At 46.0% G+C, this 24,665-nt stretch overlaps 3 non-coding genes across 3 annotated transcripts; 1 reads left to right on the forward strand and 2 right to left on the reverse strand.

Annotated features, from left to right (window-relative positions):
- The first annotated feature begins 3,871 nt into the window (after positions 1-3,871).
- trnal-cag (transfer RNA leucine (anticodon CAG)) lies at positions 3,872-3,954 on the forward strand. The gene has a single exon. It is a non-coding gene; the product is annotated as a tRNA-Leu (tRNA).
- A 439-nt stretch (positions 3,955-4,393) lies between these two features.
- trnak-cuu (transfer RNA lysine (anticodon CUU)) lies at positions 4,394-4,466 on the reverse strand. Its single transcript has one exon. It is a non-coding gene; the product is annotated as a tRNA-Lys (tRNA).
- Positions 4,467-21,570: 17,104 nt separating this feature from the next.
- trnaw-cca (transfer RNA tryptophan (anticodon CCA)) lies at positions 21,571-21,642 on the reverse strand. Its single transcript has one exon. It is a non-coding gene; the product is annotated as a tRNA-Trp (tRNA).
- Between the last annotated feature and the right edge of the window lie 3,023 nt (positions 21,643-24,665).

Consider the following 24,665-nt stretch of genomic DNA (forward strand, 5'->3'; position numbering starts at 1 on the left):
CTGGACTTCCCCAACATCGGGAACATACTTCCTGCATCTAACCTGTCCAATCCCGTCAGAATTTTATGTTTCCATGTAATCCCCTCTCATTCTTCTAAATTCCAGTGAATATAAGTCGAGTTGATCCAGTCTTTCTTTACATGTCAGTCCTGCCCTCCCGGGAATCAGTCTGGTGAACCTTCGCTGCACTCCCTCAATAGCAAGAACGTTCTTCCTCAGATTAGGAGACCAAAACTGTACACAATATTCCAGGTGTGGCCTCACCAAGGCCTGCGTCCGCGCACATACAGAGGCTGAACTCCAGGACATCGTCGATGTATTTACTGAGGCCTATGAAAGCATGGGCCTTACGTTAAACATCCGTAAGACAAAGGTCCTCCACCAGCCTGTCCTCACCGCACAGCACTACCCCCCAGTCATCAAGATCCACGGCGCGGCCCTGGGCACCATGGACCACTTCCCATATCTCGGGAGCCTCCTATCAACAAGAGCAGGCATCGACGACGAGATTCAACACGGCCTCCATGCGCAAGTGCAGCCTTCGGCTGCTTGAGGAAAAGAGTGTTTGAAGACCAGGCCCTCAAAACTGCCACCAAGCTCATAGTCTACAGGGCTGTAGTAATACCTGCCCTCCTGTAAGGCTCAGAGACATGGACCATGTACAGTCGACACCTCAATTTGCTGAAGAAATATCACCAACGATGTCTCCGCAAGATGCAACAAATCCCCTGGGAGGACAGACGCACCAACATCAACGACCTTATTCAGGCTAACATCCCCAGCTTTGAAGCACTGACCACACTCAATCAGCTCCACTGGGCAGGCCACGTTGTCCTCATGCCAGACAAGAGACTCCCAAAGCAAGTGCTCTACTCGGAGCTCCGTCATGGCAAACGAGCCAAAGGTGGGCAGCAGAAACTCTACAAGGACACACTCAAAGCCTCCCTGATAAAGTGCAACATCCCCACTGACACTCAGGAGTCCCTGACCCAAGACCACCCTAAGTGGAGGAAGTGCATCCGAGAGGGCGCTGAGCACCTCGAGTCTCATCGCCGAGTGCATGCAGAAATCAAGTGTAGACAGCAGAAAGAGCGTTCGGCAAACCTGTCCCACCCATCCCTTCCCTCAACGACTATCTGTCCCACCTGTGATAGGGTCTGTGGCTCTAGTATTGGACTGTTCAGCCACCAAAGAACTCATTTTCGGAGTGGAAGCAAGTCTTCCTCGATTCCGAGGGACTGCCTATGTAGATTCCAAAATTCGTGGAAACCCCCCAGTGATTGGACTCACTGAAAAGGAAATTCAATTTGGGACGAGTAAACATAAAGTTTGGGATCCTAAAAAGCATATGGAAGAAATCTACAAGTCTTAACCAAGTTTGGGATTTTAAAAGACATGTTTGGGTCTGTGGGGAAATGCTGCAGTGACAGAGGGGTGGGATTTAGAGTTTGGATATTGTAGCTAATCAGTTTGTCTGGGGGAGCTCTTTAACCATAGTCAGGCTCCCAGAAAACATTAGCATTTAAACAATCGACCACGGAAGAAACATTATCCACCTTACCCACAGGACCCAAATATCACATCCATATTCCAACACCTTTTCAACATGTATAGAAATATTTGGCTCAGCCCAGACTTCCCGAAGCCAAAGCAGTGCTATTACAATGGACAAGAGTTCATCAGTTCATAAAGAAGGAGTATCACCATCCCAAAGTCTATCAACACCAGATTAAAACATTTAATCAAGTCTCAGTTAGCTAGTCCGCCAAAACTTATACAAAGAAGACCACTTAAATCAATGGGCAGCAAAACTTAAACAAAAGAAACGTTAGATTTGGCACGAAGATTAAGCAGCCTCTCAGAGTATAACTGGGGGCCTATCGTACCAAGAGCAACCTATTTTTCTGACCAACACAGGAAGATACATCACGACATCGGAGAAAAGAACTTCAAAAAACCAATCAGTGGAACATCAATACCAACTGACTTGGTAACAGGCATCAACTGGACCACCGCGACCGACGGACCCAACCAGGAAAATCAACCACTAGAAAACCGGGGTCCACGCAAGTGTTCCACTCTACAATTTGTGCCTCGACTGTCCAGCAGGTAAAAATTACCGAAACAACTTAAAACCCTATTGATGACAAAGGATACCGGCTTCGGGACAGTCAGAATACTTCGTCACAGACAAGGCACCGGAAGGCTGGAAGGTAGATCACACCGGTTGTGGGAGAGCTGGTTGGCGGTGACATGGAAGTGTCTGCAGTGTGCGGGACCAGACTGCTTCCACGCATCCACAATGAATGTCCCACCCTTTATTTGGGAAAAGTACAACTGAGAGTGGACAAGTTCCATCCCGGTCAGAGCAATCTGAAGCTTTAACTGACTGACACCCTAGTTTGGGATTGGAATGTCTGTCAGCATGTAATGCTTGTAGCACCACACTGTGGATGTGGACGTATTGTGTACTGCAACTGTATAGTTCATCATGAAACAGAACAGGCTCTTTCCGGAGAGTTCCGAGAGAGCAACCTGCATGTTCGGAAGCTGTGTGTGCTGTGCTCTGTGAAGATATCACAGGGATGTCTTGCAATATATGCTCTATCAGTCTCTGTGGTGCAATGGATCAGGGCGTTCAGCTATTAACTGCAAGGTTGGTGGATCGTAGCCCATTCAGGGACAAAACCTTTAATTGTTTTTCCCTGAGGATTCGGTGCCGTGCAGTTCCAGGTTGTCATTGTGCGTTTTGGCTGCACGAATATATTCCGCAATCATTGCCAGCTGTGCTGTTATCAAGTTATACCAACTGTTACTTGCATTTTCGCGTGGTTGTTCATTGTCTCGTCGCCAATTGATACGCTCATAATAAAGAACAATGAGTAAGTGTGACATTAGCTCCTTTAATGAGACTCCAGCGTGCTTATATATACCAATGGATGCTGGGAACCCTTGGGACTCCAACAGGTAGGCCCTCTGGTGGTGGTGTGATACAGGTGGCCAAAGGTTAAATACACAACACAAGGTGTGTACGGAAATCAACCATCAAAAGTCCTGTCATTAGCCACAGGGGTTTCCGGCAATTTTCTGATCGCAAAGCGCTTTCAGTCCTTGTCCTTAACATTGCAGATGTGGAAATTGGGGAGTTTAATGACTTTGAAAGGAGAACATTGTTGTTTGGTGCAGTTCCGGTCAGAGAAATGTTTGTGAAAGGAACTTTTTGCAGAGAGAGGGATTGAGCATTTCAGCTTGTTGCTGAACACTTCTCTCTGGGCACTGAGCTAAGCAGCAGTTTCCGTAGTGTAGCGGTTATCATATTTGCCTTACACGCGAAAGGTCTCTGTTGCGAGCCTGGGCGGAAACATTATTTGTGAAGCAAAAACTTGTCTGCAATAAAATTGAACAAAAGCAGTCCAGGGTACATTGTCGCATGAGCAATGAACATTTTAAAACTAATCTACTCAAATACAGAGTGTGTTAAATCAGATCGGGGATAAAACTTCATCAAGGGTTAAAGTTTCACTCATTATTAAAGTTCAGTTATTGAAATTTCGATTGTCCCTGTTCGCATTTCTTTCATTCTGTGAAACAACACTATCGGTTTCTTCCATCAGATCGAAGTTGCATTTGAAACCCACAAACAGCTCATTAATTATTCGCTCTTCCCCAGTTCCAGAGCTCAGAGGGTTATTGTCCATCCCTGGGATGTAATATACCTCCAACCCGGGCCAAACCTCCCCGTGCACCGAGCACAGGCTCAGGAAAACCCCGGGGGAGAGGATATCCCGGTCACTGGGCCTTCCAGCAACACTGAACAAGCGCCCGGTCCGAAACTTTCCTGAGTAATAACTTGTAACTGAAGCATCCAACAGTCAGGATGGCCGAGCGGTCTAAGGCGCTGTGTTCAGGTCGCGGTCTCCTCTGGAGGCGTGGGTTCAAATCCCACTCCTGACATTCAGTGTTTTTAATTGCAAACTCATTTGTTTTGACACCACTCTGAAGTGCTTTGGGACATCCATCTAACATAATAAAATTACTCCACTTCAATTACAAATGGTGATATCAAATCTACTTCCCAAACTGGGAAACGATCCCGGGTGGCTGTAGCGAAAGGAATGGGTTTGTGAAGCATTGAAAGGTGCCCTGTAAATATCTCGCACTGCTAATTTAAACTCACGGTTATAATTTGTTTCAGTGCAAAAGAAGGCAGGCTCGAAGGGCCAAATGGCCGACTCCTGCTCCTGGTTCTTGTGTTCTTATGCAGAGCACAGAACAGATGATTAAATTATCAGCTCTCCCTCAGTTCGTATTTCTTTCATTGTGTAAAAGAAGATAATGTGTTCATTAATGATGTTTTCCCGTGAAAGCAACATAAATTTTAAGGAACAGTAATCGACTAACATGGGGCTCAAACCCACGATCCTGAGATTAAGAGTCTCATGCTCTACCGACTGAGCTAGCCAGGCTTCTCAACATCTACCCTGTCAATCCCCTTCAGAATATTGTCCGTTTCAACGAGATCACCTCCGATTCTTCGAAACCCCAGAGAGAATCGGCATATTCTACACAATCTCTCATCATAGGACAGCCCTCTCATCCCAGGAATCAATCTGTTGAACCTCTGTTGCACCACCTCCAAGGCAAGTGTGTCCTTCCTCAGATAAGTACTATGGGCGAATATCCTGTTTTTCTGCTGATTCTACTTCCTCCTCCTTTGATAGTCCTTCTCTGTACATTCTGTATTCTGCTTGGTTCTCTGCTGAAATATGAGCCTGAAGTTTATCACAAGCTTCCGTTTTTGTGTTTTAGTTGATCTTCATTCATCCACCGAGCTGTAGCTAGCTATCATGCTATTTCTGCACCCTGCATGAAAACGTGTCTAGTCGTTACCCGATCTATCTCCTTTTTGAAAGTCTCCCAATGTGCATTTACTGTTTTACCGAGAAATCTTTGGTTTCAATCTACCTGGGCCGGATCCCTTTCAACTCAAAAAATTAGTCCTCCTACAGTTGGGTATTTTCACACATGATTATACCTTCTCCTTTTCCATAACTACTCTAAACCTAATGATATTGTGATCACTGTTTCCTCAATGCTCCTCCACAGAAACATGTTCTACTTAATCCATTTCCGAGATCCAGAACTGCTTTCTTCCCCATCGTGCTGGAAACATACTGATGGAGAAAGTTCTAATACAGATTTCAGGAAATCCTCCCCTGCATTTTCCCTTTGCATGGTTATTTTCCCAGTTTACGTTGAAGTCCCACATTATCACGACAGATCTTGAATCTTTCTGCATTTTACCTAAATTTACACCTCTTTATCCTTCCCACTATTTGGTGGCCGATAACATAATCGCTCATCTAACTTTCTACAGGCACATTCATTTAAAAAAGAATGTCGGATGGGAATAGGGCCACAAATCGATGGACAATATTAAATCACATGAAGCGATGGAAAAATTACATAAAATATGAAATAATTACTTTGCCTCTGTATTTACCAGGGACACAGGGCAGATGGACATGACGGTGGAATAATGTATGGGAAATTATATAACTGCAATAAGTAAAGAGGAGAAATATTAAATGAAAAACCAAATGAAAGGAGGATTGAACCCCTGGTCTGGATGGATTACATCCATACACTTTAAAATAATTCAGCGAAGAGATAGCAGGAGCACTATTACAAATATTTAATGATTAGTTTGAAAAATGTGTAGTGTCAGAGGAATGGCGGATAGCTAACGTAATACTTATATTTGAGATGGAAGATAGAACATGTCCGGGGAACTATAGACCAGTCAGTGGAACTTCGGTGGTAGGAAAATAATGGAATCCCTTCTAAAGTAGAGAATAGAAGAATATCTATAAACCAAAAAATATAATTATGTATAATCAGCGTGGATTCAAAAGCAAAAGTCTTGCTTGACCAACTTCTTTGATTTCATTGAAGAAGTAACAGGGAGAGTAGACCAGGGTAATGTGGGGGATATAATATACTTAAATCTCCAAAAAGTCTTTGATGAGGTACCACATATTAGAATAATGAATAAGGTCAGAGCTTGCGGTGTTAGGGGACAAGTCGTGGAATGTATAGCGAGCTGACCCCAAGACAGAAAGCAGAAGTAAAGGACTGTTATTCTGAGTGCAGAAGGTGTAAAGTGGGCTCCCATGAGGATCAGTGTGGGACCAATGCTGTTCACAATTTAAATTGTCCATTTAGACTTTGGAATCAAAAAAACAATTTCTACACTTTCAGATGAGGCCAAATTGGGGTGGGGCTGATAGACATTATTGAGGAGGACTGCACCAAACTACAACAAGACATTAATAATCTTGTAGACTGGACATTGAATTGGCAAATTCAATCCAACACAGACAGAGTGAGGTCATGTACTTTGGTAAGAAAGATAAGGTCAAATACTACGTGAGAATAAGAATCTAAGTGAGGTCAAGGAGCAAAGGGATCTCAGAGTAGAAATACAAATAAACAGTAAAGGTCGTGATGCGGGTTATACATCCATAAAAAGAAAATGGAGCACCAAGGGTTAATTCAAGATGGATAGTGTTGAAAAGTAGTGAAGTTCTGTTAAACTGGTATCAAACTTTCTTTGGGCCACACTTGCAGTACACTGTACAATTCTCATCGCCGTGTTATAAGAACATAAGAACATAAGAACATAAGAATTAGGAACAGGAGTAGGCCATCTAGCCCCTCGAGCCTGCTCCACCATTCAATAAGATCATGGCTGATCTGGTCGTGGACTCAGCTCCACTTACCCGCCCTCTTCCCGTAACCCTTAATTCCCTTATTGGTTAAAAATCTATCTATCTTTGACTTGAAAACATTCAATGAGCTAGCCTCAACTGCTTCCTTGGGCAGAGAATTCCACAGATTCACAACCCTCTGGGAGAAGAAATTCTTTCTCAACTCGGTTTTAAATTGGCTCCTCCGTATTTTGAGGCCGTGCCCCCTAGTTCTAGTCTCCCCTACCAGTGGAAACAACCTCTCTGCCTCTATCTTGTCTATCCCTTTCATGATTTTAAATGTTTCTATAAGATAACCCCTCATCCTTCTGAACTCCAATGAGTAAAGACCCAGTCTACTCAATCAATCATCATAAGGTAACCCCCTCATTTCTGGAATCAGCCTAGTGAATCGTCTCTGTACCCCTTCCAAAGCTAGTATATCCTTCCTTAAGTAAGGTGACCAAAACTGCACGCAGTACTCCAGATGCGGCCTTACTAATACCTTATACAGTTGCAGCAGGAACTCCCTGCTTTTGTACTCCATCCCTCTCGCAATGAAGGCCAACATTCCATTCGCCTTCCTGATTACCTGCTGCACCTGCAAACTAACCTTTTGGGATTCATGCACAAGGACCCCCAGGTCCCTCTGCACCACAGCATGTTGTAATTTCTCCCCATTCAAATAATATTCCCTTTTACTGTTTTTTTTCCCCAAGGTGGATGACCTCACACTTTCCGACATTGTATTCCATCTGCCAAACCTTAGCCCATTCGCTTAACCTATCCAAATCTCCTTGCAGCCTCTCTGAGTCCTCTACACAACCCGCTTTCCCACTAATCTTAGTGTCATCTGCAAATTTTGTTGCACTACACTCTGTCCCCTCTTCCAGGTCATCTATGTATATTGTAAACAGTTGTGGTCCCAGCACTGATCCCTGTGGTACACCACTAACCACTGATTTCCAACCAGAAAAGGACCCATTTATCCTGACTCTCTGCTTTCTGTTCGCCAGCCAATTCTCTATCCATGCTAATACATTTCCTCTGACTCCACGTACCTTTATCTTCTGCAGTAACCTTTTGTGTGGCACGTTATCGAATGCCTTTTGGAAATCTAAATACACCACATCCATCGGTACACCTCTATCCACCATGCTCGTTGTATCCTCAAAGAATTCCAGTAATTACATGGCCACTATGGTCAGATGTTCGACCCCAGTCAATGAACGACACTCAATACAGTTGTACAATGACAGATAGTCCCAGTAATACAGATTCAGTCCGGTCAGATATTGCAGTCTGCCCAGTGCCTCTCAGTTCTCACAACTCTATTGTGACAGCGAATCCCAGTAAGAAACAAACTTTAGAGAGCTTTTAGTGCCGAGGGCAGGTGCAAGTATACAAAGTTTTCCAACAATAGCAATAACTTCATCATTTGCGTGTCTGCAGAGTACAGAGTTACGGTTTCTGTTAAAGGAACGGCATAAATGAGCAGTGGGAATTTGGCTAATGTGGACTTCCGATTTATTGAAATTATGTCACTGCCCCTATCATTTAATGGTCATCACTACATTGTCAGATACAGAACAAGGCCAAATATGGATCACACACAGAGTTACACAACGTCAATGACTATAATCACTGACCAGGAAGAGCAGTGACTGCAAGGATCACGTAGAATATTTTATCAATGATGGAAAATGTCGCAGGCATTGTCATGTATTCAACCAGCATTGTAACCCATGTATAAACTGACCTAAGTTGTACACCGTGAGAACACTGACCACTAGGTGGGAGACACTCCTAACCTGGACCTTCAGGTATAAAAGGGGAAGCTCCACCCACCTTCATCACTTGAGTGCTATGGAATAAAGGACAGGTCACAGACTGACCTTCTCTCAAGCATAGGCCTTGTGTGCATTTATACTGTGAAGTAAGGACGTATCAATGGCGACAAGAAACTGGGATTTAAACCACGCGAGCATGGCCACTAGCAGAACAGACGAGAGGTACTGTGTTAAGGAATGGTTGGGACAGAGATTCAACATTGTTAAAGCAGCACACAGTTCTCCAGGCAGACAAGGGCAGTCAGGCATGCCCCATCATGTTGTCGAACCCAGAGGGGGAGTTCGACAGAGACAATGGCAAGCTAAACAGTGATTCACGCCATTGCAAGGGACAATGCGGCCAGTAATGGGGCCATCAACACCTGTTAATGGTGCACTCAAGGACAATAACAGGGGCAGTCAGGGACGATCGACTGGCAAGGGACCTTTTGTTTCAAACCGTAACTCATGCTGGAGGCGTGGAGGCATACATTCAGCCGGAGTTTGCAGAGATGAGCAAAATGCCTGCAGAAATTGCAGAAATGGACACTGGGGGAAATCGCTGGAAGCTGAAGTTCAGCGAGTTCATGTGGAGCACGTATACAGTTCATACACCAGGACGCCACCAATAATGATGAAAGTGCTCCTCAATGGCATCCCAGTATCAATGGAGTTAGACACGAGTGCCAGCCAGTCCCTGATGGGTATCAAACAGTTCAAAAAGTTGTGGGCATCCAAGGCCAGGAGGCCAAAATTATCGCCGATTGACGCACAGCTACGGACTTACACCAAGGAGATCATTCCGGTGCAAGGCAGCGCCACGGTAGTCGTGACCCACAAAGATTCAGAGAACAGATTGCCACTCTGGATTGTCCCATGGGACGGTCCCGCACTACTGGGGAGGAGTTGGCTTGCTGTCATGAACTGGAAATGGGGCGATGTCAATGCAATTTCCTCTGTGGAGCGAGTATCATGCTCACAGGTCCTGGACAAATTTGACTCATTATTTCAACCCGGCATTGGCACTTTCATGGGGGCCAAGGTAATGATTCACATAAACCCGGATGCCAGACCAGTACACCACAAGGCCAGAGCGGTGCCGCACGTGATGCGGGAAAAGATAGAAGGCGAATTGGACCGCCTCCTGAGAGAAGCCATCATCTCGCCAGTCGAATTCAGTGACTGGGCGAGCCCGATTGTGCCGGTGCTCAAGGCGGATGGGTCAGTCAGGATATGTGGCGATTACAAGGCCACCATCAATCGGGTGTCACTCCAAGACCAGTACCCACTACCGAGAGCGGAGGACCTCTTTGCGACGCTATCCGGTGGCAAACTTTTTTCAAAATTGGACCTGACCTCAGCTTACATGACCCAGGAGCTGGCGAGTGAGTCGAAGAAGCTGACCACCATCACGACACACAAGGGGTTGTTTGAGTACAACAGATGTCCGTTCGGGATTCGCTCGGTCACCGCGCTCTTCCAACGAAATATGGAAAACCTCCTCAAGTCGATTCCAGGGACGGTGGTTTTTCAGGACGACATCCTCATTACGGGTTACGATACTGAAGAACACCTCCACAACCTGGAGGAGGTGCTACGCAGACTGGACCGGGTAGGTCTGCGCCTGAAAACTGCGAAGTGCGTCTTCCTAGCTCCAGAGGTAGAATTCCTGGGGATGATGGTAGCAGCAGACGGGATCAGCCCAACTGCATCCAAGATGGAAGCGATCCAGAGAGCACCCAGACCCCGTAACACGACGGAACTGCGTTTGTTCCTGGGGCTCCTGAATTATTTTTGCAACTTTCTTCCCAAATTGAGCACGCTGCTGGAGCCGCTGCACGTGCTCCTATGCAAAGGTCGTGAATGGGTCTGGGGGGACAGCCAGGAAAGGGCTTTTAATAGAGCACGCAATTTGTTATGTTCCAACAATCTGTTAACGCTATATGACCCATGTAAGAAACTTGTGTTAACGTGCGATCTGTCGTCCTATGGTGTCGGGTGTGTGTTGCAGCATGTCAATGCCAAGGGTCAGTTACAGCCGGTAGCTTATGCCTCCAGAAGTCTGTCCCAGGCAGAAAGGGGCTACGGGATGGTAGAAAAGGAGGCGCTCGCATGTGTATATGTGGTAAAGAAAATGCACCAATACCTGTTTGGCAGGAAATTTGAGCTGGAGACAGATCACAAACTCCTAACGTGCCTTTTGGCCGACAACAAGGCCATAAATGCAAACGCATCGGCCTGCATACAAAGGTGGGCACTCACGTTAGCTGCCTATGACTACACAATTCGGCACAGACCGGGCACTGAAAACTGCACCGATGCACTCAGCAGGCTCCCACTAGCCACCACTGAGGGGGCTACCGAGCATGGTGCTGAGATGGTCATGGCTGTTGAAGCTTTCGGAAGCGAAGGCTCACCAGTGACAGCCCGTCAGATTAAAGTCTGGACAAATAGAGACCCGCTATTGTCTCTAGTCAAGAAATGTGTCCTGAATGGGGACTGGGCAGCCACGTACAGGGCATGCCCTGAGGAATTTAAACCATTTCACAGGGGCAGGGATGAACTCTCGATTCAAGCCGATTGCCTACTGTGGGGAAACCGCGTAGTCATGCCCCAGATGGGCAGAGAGGTGTTCATCAGAGAACTCCACAATGGGCACCCGGGCATTGTCACGATGAAGGCAATTGCCAGGTCACACGTTTGGTGGCCAGGGATAGACGCAGATCTGGAACTTTGTGTTCGCAGGTGCAACACATGTGCCCAGCTGGGCCATGCGCCCAGGGGGAAGCCCCCCTTAGCCCCTGGCCAAGCCTTGGTCACGCATCCATGTGGACTACGCTGGTCCTTTCATGGGGAAAATGTTTTTGGTTGTAGTAGACGCCTACTCCAAATGGATCGAGTGCGACATTTTAAATTCAAGCACATCCTCTGCCACGGTAGAAAGTCTACGGGCAATGTTCGCCGCCCACAGTCTAGCGGACATCTTGGTCAGTGACAATGGCCCGTGCTTCACAAGCACTGAATTCCAGGACTTTATGGCAGGCAATGGAATTAACCATGTTAGAACGGCACCGTTCAAGCCGGCCTCAAACAGCCAGGCAGAACGAGCAGTGCAGATAATCAAACAGGGGATGCTCAGATTCCAAGGGGGTTCCCTACAAACCTGCTTATCACGCCTCCTGTTGGCCTATAGATCCCGACCACACTCGCTCACAGGGGTTCCACCCGCAGAGCTACTAATGAAAAGGACGCTCAAAACCCGATTATCCCTTATACACCCCACCATGAAAGAAATTGTCGAGAGCAGGCGCCAGTCACAATATTACTACCATGACAGGAATGCGAGGGCATGATGTATTGATGTAAATGATCCTGTTTTTGTCCCAAAAAGGGCCCAAATGGCTCGCAGGCACTGTGGTTGCCAAAGAGGGAAATAGGTTTCTGGTAGTTAAACTTACCAATGGACAAATCTGCCGCAAACATGTGGATCAAACAAAAAGGAGGTTCAGCAACTCCATAGAAGAAGCAGAGGAAGAGAACGATATAGAGTTCACTCCACCACAAGTGACCGAACACCGGAACCAAAGGGAGGAGAGCCCAGTCACTGTGGGCAGTCCGGACAGGCCTGAGCACTGCAAACAGCAGACACTCAGGCCAGCGCCCAACAACTGGAGCCCCAACTCAGGCGCTCTACAAGGGAGCGTAAACCACCAGAGAGACTCAACCTGTGATCCCAATAAGACTTTGGGGTCGGAGGTGATGTCATGTATTCAACCAGCATTGTAACCCATGTATAAACTGACCTAAGTTGTACACCGTGAGAACACTGACCACTAGGTGGGAGATACTCCTAACCTGGACCTTCAGGTATAAAAGGGGAAGCTCCACCCATCTTCATCACTTGAGTGCGAAGGAATAAAGGACAGGTCACAGACTGACCTTCTCTCAAGCATGGGCCTCGTGTGTATTTATACTGTGTAGTAAGGACGTATCAGGCATTTTCTGTGTTCAGCGATGCTGCCTCTTCATGCTTTAGGCAATCTCTCTGAATTAAACTCTGAAATATTCCCGGAGCCTTTCAATTATATCCTGTGGGCTCCCCACTGGGACAGTCAAGATGCAACAGAGTTGAAATTAGTTTCAGTTGTTTGAACAAACACATTACGGCCGCTGATTTGAGTCCCTCATGACATAGAATATGTTTAAATGCAAAATTCTGAAATTGAAGCTAAACGTCCCAAAACTGGAAAATGTTGATCAGACTTATTATATAATGTAATTAGAAACGATGCTCTCTCTCCAATGGCCGTGTTCCTTCAAACACAATCAGACGCATTGTATTGATTGTATATTGTTCTGATGAATGTTTTGCACTCTTCTGTGTTAATTCAGTGATTACTTTCCAAATGTTAGCTGAGTCTCTCGGGTCTGCTCTACTTCACTGCGGTATGCGGCTGCCTACTATAACTCTGGATATGTAATTCTCAATTAAAGTGCAGTGCTCATTTTACTGTCGAACACTCATTTGTTCTAACTTAGAGTCAGCAATGAGTAAGGATCCATTTTTCCACAGCACCTCAAACAAATACAGCATGTCAAATCAATTAATGAAACACCTCGAACTAATAAAATAAGGTGCAATTTTCCCTCATAGTATAAATCTTAAATGTACGGTTTCATTCTGGGTAATCTGCGATATACGCCTTCAAAGGCAATGGGAAAACATCGCCAGGGTGCAAAATAATTTGTTCTGGGCTCTGCATGTTTGTAATGTAGACAAATTTGCTGCTGATACAAAGATATGGTGGGAAAGCAAGTTGTGAGGAGGACGCAAACAATCTGCAAAGCGATATAGATAGGGTCAGTGAGTGAGCAAAAAATTGGCAGCTGCAGTATAATGTGGGAAATATGAGGTTATCCACTTTGGTCGGTAAAACAAAAAAAGCTAATAATTACTTAAATGGGGAGAGATTACAAAATGCTGTGGAGCAGAGGGATCTGGGAGTCCTTTTACAGAAGAACATAAGAAATAGGAGCAGGAGTAGGCCATACGGCCCCTCGAGCCTGCTCCGCCATTCAATAAGATCATGGCTTATCCGATCATGGACTCAGCTCCACTTCACTGCCCGCTCCCCATAACCCCTTATCCCCTTATCATTTAAAAAGCTGTCAATTTCTCTCTTAAATTTATTCAATGTCCCAGCTTCCACAGCTCACTGAGGCAGGGAATTCCAGAGTTTTACAACCCTCTGAGAGAAGAAATTTCTCCTCATCTCAGTTTTAAATGGGTGGCCCCTTATTCTAAGATCATGCCCTCTAGTTCTAGTCTCCCCATCAGTGGAAACATCCTCTCTGCATCCACCTTCTCAAGCCACCTCATAATCTTACACGTTTCGATAAGATCACCTCTCATTCTTCTGAATTCCAATGAATAGAGGCCCAACCTACTCACCCTTTCCTCATAAGTCAACCCCCTCATCTCCAGAATCAAACTAGTGAACCTTCTCTGAACTGCCTCCAAAGCAAGTATAGCCTTTCGTAAATATGGAAAACAAAACTGCACGCAGTATTCCAGGTGTGGCCTCACCAATACGTTATACAGCTGTCGCAGGACTTCCCTGCTTTTATACTCCATCCCCTTTGCAATAAAGGCCAAGATACCATTGGCCTTCCTGATCACAAAAAGTTAGCATGCAGATACAGCAAGTAATTAGGAAGGCAAATGGAAAGTTGGCCTTTATTTCAAGGGGGATGGAATATAAAAGTACGGAAGTCCTGCTACAACTGTACAGAGCACAGGTGAAACCACACCTGGAGTACTGCGTACAGTTTTGCTCTCCTCATTTCAGGAGGGATAAACTTACATTGGGGGCATTTCACAGAAGGTTCACAAGGTTGTCTTATGAAGAATGGTTGAACAGGTTGGGATCTACCTATTGGAGATTAGCAGAGTGAGAGATGATATCTTTGAAAGGTGTAAGATTCTGAGGGGGCTAGACAGGGGTAGATGCAAAGAGGATGTTTCCCCTCGTGGGGGAATCTAGAACGAGGGGACATAGTTTCAGAATAAGGGGTTGCCCAATTAAAATGGGGATGAGGAGGAATTTCTTCCCTCAGAGGGGCGTGAATCTTTGTATTTCTATCCCTGAGAGCTGTGAAGGCTCGGTCATTGAATATATTTAAGGTGGAGGTAGACAGATTTTTGAACGATATAGGAGTCAAGGGTTAGGCGGAGATGGTAGGGAAGTGGAGTTGAGGCCACGATCAGATCAGCCATGATCTCACTGAATAGTGGAACAGGCTCGAGGGGCTAAATGTCCTCCTCCTGTTCCTATGTCCCTCTGTGTAAGGTCTGGGAAACACACGGTGGTGATCTGTGGAAACTTCAACGAAATGGTGTTGTTTTAAAGGGGATGCAGAAACAGAGTGACCGAGAGATTTACACACAGCAATATTTGAAGGTGGGTAGACAAGTTGATAAGGTTATTAAAAAAGAATACAGGACCCTTGGCTTTATAACGTGAAATAGATTACACCGGTGAGGAACTTACACCAAAGCTTTATAAATCCCTGCTTCGGCCTCAGTTGGATCCTGTTTACAGTTCTGGGCACCACAATTTAGGAAGGATATCGAGGATTTGGAGAGAACATAAGAAATATATAAGAAACATTTTCTGTTGTTATTGAAAACACAAACACAGGTATTTATTGAAATCCAACCTGTAGGTGGCCACACACAGCTTGAAGAGAGCCAGGGAGACCGACAGAATCGGGAAACACCGGGAAATGGACAAGAGATATTGACAAGGACTAAAACCGCTTTGAGACCAGACAATTGCGGGAACCCCTGTGGTTAATGAAAGGGCTTTGGGTGGTTGATTTCCTGACACACTTGTAATGTGGGGAAAGATGTGCCCAAATCACCCCCACATGGACCTCAACTCTTTCAGAAGCAAGAGAGTGTGTAACCTGGGTCTATAACATAAAGTAATGGGGTCCTTAACGATTAAAGCCCATTATTAATTCTCTCACACACTTCAATTATGTTTATGAAATGAATTGATGGAAACTTCAAGAACTGAAGTTTAATGAGTTAAGGAACTTTAATCATTGATGAAGTTTTATCCCCTATCTGATTTTACACACACTGTATTTTAGGAGAGTGAGTTAAAATGCCCATCGCTCATGATACAAGGAACCTGGGGCTACTTTTAAAAAATGTATTCCACAGAAAAATATTCTCCAAAACAATGTTTCTGTCCGTGCTCAAACCGAGGATATTTCACATGTGCAGCGAAGGTGATAACCGTTACACGACGGAAACCTCTGCTTACACCTCGAAAAAAAGCATCCTGCAGCGCTGCCTCACTTCCCAGCAGCAGATCAAAGCCACAAACAAACCCATCGATTATTCCCACTTCCCCACCTCCACAGATACTGCCCGACCTGCTGAGTGTTTCCAGCATTTTCTGGGGTTGATGTGCGTCGCTTTCAATCTTTGAAATTTCACCAAGCAAAGAAACGGTCAATCGAACTGACCCTGTAAGCACTTTGTTCGCGTTTATTCACAGGAATACCCGCAGTCGGGAGCAGAAAAGGAATTAAAACCGAATACCGTCTTCGGGACAATCAGAATACTTCGTCACAGACAAGGCACCGGAAGGCTGGAAGGTCGATCACACCGGTTGTGGGAGAGCTGGTTGGCAGTGACATGGAAGTGTCTGCAGTGTGCGGGACCAGACTGCTTCCATACATCCACACTGAATGTCCACCCTTTATTTGGGAAAAGTACAACTGAGAGTGGACAAGTTCCATCCTGGTCGGAGCAATCTGAAGGTTTAACTGACTGACACCCTGGTTTTGGATGTCGTGCAGTGTGCACTTGCGTCAGTCTCTGTGACGCAATGGTTTAGCGCGTTGGGCTATTAACCTAAAAGTTGGTGGTTCAAGCCCACCCAGAAGTGAAGTTTTTAACTGTGTTTTCCCTGAGGATTCGGTGCTGCACGGTTCCAGTTTGTCATTGCGCGTTTTGACAGCACAAACATATTCCGCAAACATTACCAGCTGTGCTGTTATCCAGTGAGTTCCCACTTCAATACTTTTATGAGCATTCAGTTCAAGTGTAGAGTTTGAGTGTATACAGAACTGTACAGTGATATCAGAAAATTTTACAAGGTTGTGGGACATTGTGTTTTGTTAATATTGAACCACGAATATGAATCAATCCATTTTTTCCAATATTTAATTGAGCAAGTTTTCAAAATGTTTCCACCCAATTTTGAACCAGGATCTTTTCGCGTGTGAGGCAAATGTGACAACCACTACACTACGGAAACACTGCATTTGAAGTAATGTTAGGAACATAACCAGAGCTTTAACCTACACAGCTGGACTATACTTCAGGAGCTGGTTTTACGAGAATAGAAAGACGGTGCTATATTTAGGAAGGCTGTGAGTGTGGTAGGAATTGATCCAGTGTTTCCCAGACTTTACACATAGGAACAGGAGCTGGCTATTTAGCAGCGAGTGGTTAGGATCTGGAATGTACTGAAGGCAGACTCAATCTTATCTTTCAAACAGGAGTTGGATAAGTGTCTGAAGGAAAAACAATTGCAGGCCTCAGGGGAAAGAGCAGGGGAGTGGGACTCGCTGAGAGTCGGCACGGGCTCGACGGGCCGAATGGCCTTCCGTGCTGTAACCATTCCATGATTCTATAAGTTAGTGGCACAATTCATAGTGTGGGTGGAAGCAGAACATTGCAAAGGGACATTGATTGAGTCGGCAAAACAAGATGCATCTGATTCAGGAGATTCGGGGGGTGTGGAAATTCGGGAGTTTAATGAATTTGAAAGGAACATTTTTGTTTTGTGCAGTTTTGGTCAGAGAAATGTTTGTGAAAGGAATTTTTTGCACAGAGGAATGCAGCATTTAATCTTCTGCCTTAACACTTCTTTCTGGGTGTCGGGGTCACATTTCTTTTCGATGTCATTCTTCCAGAATTGATATTTCATTTGCTGTTTCACAATAACCAGACCCTTGCTCTAAAGTCAGTCGCACTGTTTCCCCAGTCTCCTGTTGATGTTACCAGCAATGAACATTTTGAATCAGACCCCTAAAGCACAGTGTGTAAAATGGGACATGTTTTAACAATTAACGTGGGGCTCACACCCCTGAATTCAAGATTAAGATTCTCATGCTCGACCGATTGACCTCGCCGGGCTTCTGCCAAATGCACCTTTTTGTCGCTGATTGCAGCCAGGCGCCTGTTGGCTCCGCCCCAGATGTTTAAACTTGCTGTCGAGGAACTGCCAGGATCCTCTTGAATGGTGGACCAGGCTCGAGGGGCCGAAAGGCCTACTCCGGCTCCGAATCCTTACATGTTTATGATCTTATAACCTTTCACAGGAGAACAAACTCGCCCCTGAGCATGCATGAGGAGAAAGCTCCAGAAAATATTACCACCCGGTGAGCTTTTGCTTGTAAGTGTAAAGTCCTGACCCTGCAGTACAGACTCAGACGAGGCACATGCTGAAGTCAAGGTCACTCTGGACCTGCACCTTTATTTCACAGCTCTCATGTGCCACACTTGCCTGAGACCTGCCTTTATATACCTGTGTGGAGCAGGTATGCAGTGTCTCCTGCAAGTGCACCCCTGGTGGTAACGTATGCTTGTGGTTACAGGTCATATCTAGTTACAGTCATGTATAGCATGGTAAGATACAGTTATATACAGTAGTGTGAGATACATGACATCAAACTCCCCCAAGGTCTTATTGTCTTTATAGATTCAGACTCTCAGGTGGTCTACGCTCTCGCGTGGAGCGTCTTAGTTGTGGTTCAGTTGTTTGCCTTGGTGCCTGTTTTTCTTTCAGTGTGATTGCTGGTATCTCGCCTGGGCTGTCTGTTGAGACTGCCCTTTCCTCAGGTTGTTCCCTCTGTCTGACCACCAGGTGTGGTGTGAGTTCCATACTGTAGTCTGCCTCTCATCCTGCAGTATTGTTGGTGAATCTACTTTTTATTGGTCTACATGCCTCCGACAGGTTTGGCGATTGTCCATTTGTACAACCAGTAGCCTGTTTCCTTCCTTGCCTGTTACTGTCCCTGTACGTCATTTGGGACCCCTGCCATAGTTTAGCACAAGCACTTTGTCCCCTATCTCATTCCACCTCCCCCTCAAATTTAGGTCATGGTACTCAGTTAGCTTCCGGCGCTTAGCCTCAACAATTTCATGCATGTCTGGGAGGATTAATGAGAGCCTGGTCTTTAAGGTTCATTTCATCAATAGTTGCGCGGGGGGAACCCCAGTCAACGAATGTGGACGAGATCTGTATGCCAGCAGCAGTCGCGACAGGCGGCTCTGCAGCGTGGGACCTTGGATTCTGAGCATGCCTTGTTTAATGATCTGCACTGCTTGCTCCGCCTGGCCATTGGAGGCCGGCTTTAACGGTGCCGTCTTAACGTGATTTATGCCGTGGTCAACTATAAAATCTTGAAATTCTGCGCTAGTGAAGCACGGACCATTATCACTGACCAATATGTCAGGAATTCCGTGCATTGCAAACATGTTCTCAGGCTCTCCACAGTGGTGGAGGTGGTGCTCGAGTTTAAAATGGTGAACTCGATCCATTTTGAAAATGCATCAACGGCTACGAGGAACATTTTGCCCATGAATGGGCCCGCATAGTCTACATGCACCTGCGACCACGGTTTTTGTGAGCCAGGGCCAGGGGCTTAGGGGGGCCTCCCTGGGGGCATTACTGAGTTGGGCACAAATGGTGCACCGACGGATGCAGAGCTCCAAGTCCGCGTCAATGCCAGGACACCAGACGTGGGATCTGGCTATGGCCTTCATTAGGACGATCCCGGGTGCTCGCGGTGGAGCTCTCGGACAAACGCCTCTCAGCCTCGCAAGTGCATAACTACTCAGCTGCCCCACATCAGGCAGTCTGCCTGTAGTGATAGTTCATGCCTGCGCCTATGGAAAGGTTTGATCTCCTCGGGGCAGGCATCGTGGGTCTCTGCCCAGTCACCAGTTAAAATGCATATTTTGACTAAGGATAACGTGGGGTCGCTGGTCGTCCAGGCTCTGATTTGGTGAGACATCATGGGCGAACCTGTGGATTCAAAGGCACTGATTGCCATGATCATCTCACAGTCCTGTTCGTCCGAACCTTCCGTGGTCGCCAGGGGTAGCCTGCTAAGCGCGTCGGCACAGTTGTTTGTGCCTGGTCTGTGCCTTATTGTGTAGTCGTAAGACACCAGCATGAGTGCCCACCGCTGAATGCGTGCCGAGGCTTTGGCGTTTATTGCCTTGCACTCAGATAGCAGGGACGTGAGGGGTTTGTGGTTGGTTTCTAACCCTAACTTGGCCACGAAAAGGTGTTGGTGCATCTTTTTGACATCGTACACGCACGCGAGCTCCTCCTTCTCAACCATACCGTACCCGCACGCCGCCCGCGAAAGTGACCTGGAGGCATAAGCAATAGGTTGTAATTTACCCGCATCATTGACATGCTGTAAAACGCACCCGACCCCGTACACTGACGCATCACATGTAAGAACTAACTTTTTACCTGGGTCAAAAAAGGCTAAAACACTGTTGGAACATAGAAGATTGAGTTCTTTATTGAAGGCGCGTTCTTGGGCGTCCCCCCAAAACCAATCGCACCCCTTTCTGAGTAGCATGTGGAGAGGCTCCAGCAGCGTGCTCAAGTTCTGCATAAAGTTCCCAAAGTAATTGAATAGCCCGAGAAAGGCAGGCAGTTCCGAGATATTCCAGGGCCTGGGTGCCAGACGAATTGCTTCGGTTTTTGATTCTGTTGGGCAGATTCCATCAGCAGCAATCCTTCTGCCCAAAAATTCAACCTCAGGCGCGAGAAACAGACACTTGGATTTCTTAACTCTTAGGCCTACTCGATCCAATCGACTTAGTACTTCCTGCAAATTGCGGAGATGGGAGTCGGTGTCCCTGCCCGTGATGAGTATGTTATCTTGAAACACAACCGTCCCCAGGATGGACTTGAGCAGACTCTCCATGTTGCGCTGGAATATAGCAGCTGCCGACCTGATGCCGAATGGGCATCGATTGTACATAAAAAGGCCTCGATGTGTGTTGATGGTGGTGAGTAGCTGAGACTCTTCGGTCAGTTCTTGCGTCATATACGCAGATGTAAGATCAAGTTTTGAGAAAAGTTTTCCTCCAGCCAACGTGGCAAATAGGTCCTCTGCTCTGGGCAGCGGGTATTGGTCCTGTAGGGAGACTCTGTTATGGTAGACTTGTAATCCCCACAGATTTGTACGGATCCATCAGGCTTCATGACGGGGATGATGGGACTTGACCAGTCGCTAAATTCCACGGATGAGATAATGCCTTCCCGCAGGTCCAGTTCGTGTTCAATCTTTTCCCTCATCACATAAGGCACAGCTCTAGCCTTGTGATGGACCGGTCTGGCATCCTGTGTGATGTAGATTTTAACTTTAGCCCCTTTGAAGGTACCCACACCTGGCTGAAAGAGATGTTCAAAACGACTTAGAACTGCAGAGTAGTGTGAGATACATGACAGTAAGGTGAACGTGTGAACGGCCACACTGCGGAAACATCTCCACCTTCAGCACCAGGTCAGACGGAGATGCTGAGCGAGCAGGTGAACTGCAGGATCCCACTTTTTAGGAGCTGATCGTTGTGCCAAGCAAATGAGTTTTGCTCAATGACTAAAAATAAAAGGTGCTAGAAGTGGGATTCAAACCCACACTTTCAGAGCAGACTGAACACAACAGCTTAGACCGCTCGGCTGTCCTGACTATCCAGTGCTGTGTATGGCCACCTGCAGGTTGATTTTGAACTTTTGTGTCTTGTCACAAGAAATAAATGAGGGCAACAGGTGTTTCTCTGACTGACACCGGGGAAACAGTGAGACAGACCTTGGAGCAAGAGTCTGGTTATTGCCAAACAGCAAAGAAAATATTAATTCCGGGATTACCCAAAGGAGCAGTGACCTCGACGTGATTTGAACACGCAACCTTCTGATCTGGAGTCAGACGCGCTACCGTTGCGCCACAAGGCCGACACAGGGAGCATGAGATGTTCGTCTATATGAAGATTCCGCAATACAAGGGGCTTTAAAATCCCTGCCCATTCCCACCAGGTATCAGAAGAAGCGCTCACCTGCCAGTCACCGTATGTTTTTTGTTTAACTTTTGTGTTGTTTTCATGGGAAAGCATCATTAATTAACCCGTCATCTTCTTTTGTACAATGAAAGAAATGCTGACTGAGGGACAGTCGATACTTCAATCATTTGTTCTGTGCTTTGCATGTTAACTGTTCAACCATATCCCATTTTACTCACTGTGTTTTAGGAGTCTGGTTCAAAATCCTCATCGCTGGCGACACCAGGAATCTGATGCAACTTTTGTCAAATTTAACAGCACCGGTTATTCCGACACGCCAAAGTTCCCCGGTGGATCCATTTTCTCTCGCTAAAAGTTATCTATTTATTGGTGAAATAAAGAGCAATTACGGAATAAGGGAGCTCTTTTGCTAGGAGAATAAATAGCAAATGCTGGAAATCTCAGCAGGTCAGTTAGCATTTGCCAGGAGACAAGACTCGCCTCCGATTGTTCCCCTATAGGAAATTTCAACACAATGTTCCCACCCAGGATCAAACCGGTGACCTTGCATGTGTAAAGCAAACGTGATAACCACGACACTAGGGAAACCTCTGGCACAGTGACCTCAACAGACGGGAGCTGACCAGTGAGCTCCCTCTGTGCTGATCACCACTGATTTTTAATGTGGAAGCAAGTCATCCTCGACTCCGGGATTACCTAAGAAGAGAGGAGGATCAGGAATGTGTTGGCTCACCTGAAACAACTTCTGTCCCACACTGAAAGTTCTCAATCCTTCTCCTCTGCTGCCCTTTACAGAAATGTCACGTGTTCACTTCCACATCCTCACAGTGGGGCCACAGAGGCTCCGACCGTCTCCCCGCGATCAGCGAACTCGCCCAGTTTGTAAAATTAAACCCGGGACATGTGTCCGGCAAAGGGCAGGAGAAGCGGGAGAGTGTGTAAGCTCATTCTGTAACAGATAGTAGTGGGGTTATTAACGGCGATTACAGCAATCATTAATCCTCTCACACACCTCAATTATGTTTCTGCGATGAACTGATTGAGAATGGAAAGGGTTAATGCTCGGGATCTTAACCACTCAACCAGGGAACAGCTTCGATAATTTGTATCAATATAAAAATATATATTTATATATGAACCTGTATGTCAACGGCAAGCTGTCTAGACCTCATGGCACAACGGTCGTGAATCTAACTTTGAGCGAGAGAAATTGTTCCACAGTGGCACCCATTTCATCTTTTATTCCCTTTTAAACACTAGAAACTGAGACAGGGGGAATAAATAGAGAAATAAAAGCACAGTGATACAGACAAGAGGAAGAGAGAAGGGGAAATACTGTCCCCACCCAGAACTAATGCAGAAATCCCTCTGCTGCGCTCGGGGTGGCCACCCACAGCCTGGATACACTAACGTCCCAACAGCTCATTGATTGTCGGAGTGGGACCGTGCGGCGCTTCAGAAGACAGGTCGAAAAAGCAAAGTCACTGATTCGGTCTCACGTGCTTCTCCAATCAAAAGTAGCCACACACAAAAACTTGCTTTTATAATGGCTATACATTACCATTATGATTGTCAAGCAGTTGGTTCATTGATCTAAAGGTGTGACTTTAGATGAGTCGAAGTTAAATGAAATTTGTGAGAAGTCCTGGGTTCCAATCCTGGACGAGTCCATTATTTTGCCGGCGAGTTTTGAAATTGCATAGAAATTTTGCAAAGGAAGACTTGCATTTCTGCAGTGCCTTTCAGGAACTCATGACGTCCCAAAGCGCTTTACAGCCGTTGAGTTATGTTTGAAGTGTTGTAGTGTGGGGAAAAGATGTGCCCAAATCACCCCACACGAACCTCAACTCTTTACAAAGGAGTTTGGTGCAAATAATCAGGTGCCTCAGGGACTTGGACTTTCTTTGAATGAGTTCTGCTTGTACCTGTATTCAAGCTTGAAACAGCAACTGGGCTTCCATCTCACGGGAGCAGCGTGTAGCGGTTAGTGAGTAGGTGACGAGGTTTGGGGTTGATGTGTGTCGCTTTCAATCTTTGAAATTTCACCAAGCAAAGAAATGGTGAATCCAACTGTCCCTGCAAGCATTTAGTTCCCGTTTAATCACAGGAATATCCGCAGTCAGGAGCTGAAAAGGAATTAAAACCTAATACCGGCTTCGGGACAATCAGAATACTTTGTCACAGACAAGGCACCGGAAGGCTGGAAGGTAGATCACACCGGTTGTGGGAGAGCTGGTTGGTGGTGACATGGAAGTGTCTGCAGTGTGCGGGACCAGACTGCTTCCACGCATCCACAATGAATGTCCCACCCTTTATTTGGGAAAAGTGCAACTGAGAGTGGACAAGTTCCAACTGGTCGGAGCAATCTGAAGCTTTAACTGACGGACGCCCTGGTTTGGGATGTCTTGCAGTATACACTTGTGTCAGTCTCTGTGGCGCAATGTGTTAGCGTGTTCGGTTGTTAACCAAAAAGTTGGTGGTTTAAGCCCTCTCAGGGACTTCAACTGTTTTCCCCGAGGATACTGTGCCGCACAGTTCCAGGTTGTCATTGTGTGCTTTGGTGTCACGAATATATTCTGCAAACATTGCCAGCTGTGCTGTTATCCAGTGAGTTCCCACTCCAATACTTTTATGAGCATTCAGTTCAAGTGTCGAGTTTGAGTGTATACAGAACTGAACATAGATATCAGAAAATTTAACAAGGCTGTGGGACATTGTGTTTTGTTAATATTGAAACATTAATATGAATAAATCCATTTTTTCTAATATTTAATTAAACGGGTTTTCAAAATGTTTCCGCCCAGTTTCGAACCAAAGATCATTCGCGGGTGAAGAAAATGTGACAACCACTACACTACGGAAACACTGCAATTGAAGTGATGTTAGGAACATAACCAGAGCTTTCACCTACACAGCTGGCCGACACTTCAGGAGCTGGTTTTATGAGAATAGAAAGAC

Source organism: Pristiophorus japonicus, chromosome 20, assembly GCF_044704955.1.
Source record: "Pristiophorus japonicus isolate sPriJap1 chromosome 20, sPriJap1.hap1, whole genome shotgun sequence".
NCBI classification, from domain to species: Eukaryota; Metazoa; Chordata; class Chondrichthyes; family Pristiophoridae; genus Pristiophorus; species Pristiophorus japonicus.